Genomic DNA, 2,382 nt, shown 5'->3' with positions numbered 1-2,382 from the left:
GTGAGTCCTCCATTCTCAAACTCGCGTCACCCGCTCGCTCGCTCACTCACTCAGTCGCTCGGTCACCACCACTCAACTCACTCACACACCCACCCTCACACCACTCACTACACCCACATCGCTCCCCCACGCCACTCTCCCACTCGCTCACCCACTCGCTCACCCACATCGCTCACCTCACTCACTCTCACCCACTCGCTCACCACTCACTCACCCACGCACTCACCACTCACTCACCCACTCACTCACCCACTGCACTCAGTCCACTCACCCCTCACTCACCCACTCACTCAGCACCACCCACCCACTCACTCACCCACCTCACCCACTCACTCACCCACTCACTCACCCACTCACTCACCCACCCACTCACCCACCCACTCACTCACCCACTCACTCACCCACTCACCCACCCACTCACCCACCCACTCACTCCACCACCCACTCACACACCACCCACCCACTCACCCACCCACTCACCACCCACTCACCACCCACCCACCCTCTCACCCAGCTCACCCACCCACTCACCCACCCACCCACCCACTCACTCATTCACCCACCCACTCACTCACTCACTCCTCCCACTCACCCACCCACTCACCCACCCACTCACCCACCCACTCACCCACCCACTCACCCACCCCACTCATTCACCCACCCACCCACCCACTCACTCACTCACCCACTTTCCCACCCACTCACCCACCGACTCACCAACCCACTCACCCACCCACCACTCACTCACTCACTCCACCCACCCACTCACCCACCCACCCACTCACCCACCCACCCACCCACTCACCCCACCCACTCACCCACCCACTCACCCAATCACCCACGCCTCCCACTCAGCTCACTCACCAACCCACTCACATCACCACCCACTCACTCCACCCTACCCACCCCACTCACCCACTCCAACCCACTCCACTCACTCACCCACCCACTCACCCACCCACCCACTCACTCACCCACTCACTCACCCACCCACTCACCCCACCCACCCACTCACCCACCCACCCACCCACTCACCCACTCACTCACTCACTCACCCACCCACTCCACCCACCCACCCACCCACCCACCCACTCACCACCCACTCACTCACCCACTCACTCACTCACCCACTCACCCACCCACTCACCCACCACCACCACTCACTCACATCACCCACCTCACTCACTCACCCACTCACCCACCCACTCACCCACGCCACTCACTCACCCACTCACCCACCGACTCACCAACCCACTCCCTCCACTCACATCACTCACCCACCCACCACCTCACCCACCACTCACTCCACCCACCCACTCACCCACCCACCCACCCTACTCACCCACCCACTCACACCACCCACTCACCCATCCCACTCACCCACCCACTCACTCACCACCCACCACCACTCACTCACCCACGCCACCCACTCACTCCACCCACCACCTCACCACCCACTCACCCACCCACCCACCCACTCACCCACCCACTCCTCACCCACCACTCTCATCCACCCACTCACCCACCACCCACTCACACACCCACTCCACCCACCCACCACTCACTCACCCAGCCACCCACTCACTCCATCCACTCACTCACTCACCACTCACTCACTCACTCACTCACCACCCACCCACCCACCCACCCACCCACCCACTCACCCACCCACTCACTCACACCACTCACTTCACCACCCACTCACCGCACCCCACTCACCACACCACTCACTCACCACTCACACCACCGACTCACCCAACCCACTCACCCACACCACTCACTCACCCACCCACCCAATCTACCCACCCACCACCCACCCACTCACACCACCACTCACCCACTCACCCAACCACTCACTCACCCACTCACTCACCCACTCCACCACCCACCCACTCTCCCACCCACCACTCACCACTCACCCACCCACTCACCCACCCACTCACCCACCCACTCACACCACACGACTCACTCACCCACTCACCACCGACTCACCAACCCACTCACCCACCCTCACTCTCACTCACCCACCCACTCACTCACCCACTCACTCACTCACACACCCACCCACCCACCCACCTCACCCACCCACCCACCCACCCACCCACTCACCCCACACTCCCACTCCACACTCACTCACTCACTCACCCACCCACTCACTCACACCCACTCACATCACTCACCCACCCTCACTCACTCCACTCACTCCACTCACCCAACCCACTCACCCACCCACCCACTCCACCCACCTCACTCACCCACTCACTCCACTCACTCACCCACTCACACCACCACTCACCCACTTCACCCACCCACTCACCCTCACCACTCACTCCCCCACCCACCACCCACCCACTCACCCACCCACTCACCCACTCACTCACC

Source organism: Lampetra planeri, unplaced genomic scaffold (genome assembly GCF_965212315.1).
Source record: "Lampetra planeri unplaced genomic scaffold, kcLamPlan1.2.h2 scaffold_1485, whole genome shotgun sequence".
Taxonomy (NCBI): Eukaryota; Metazoa; Chordata; class Hyperoartia; order Petromyzontiformes; family Petromyzontidae; genus Lampetra; species Lampetra planeri.
Note: the sequence above shows the minus strand (reverse complement) of the source record.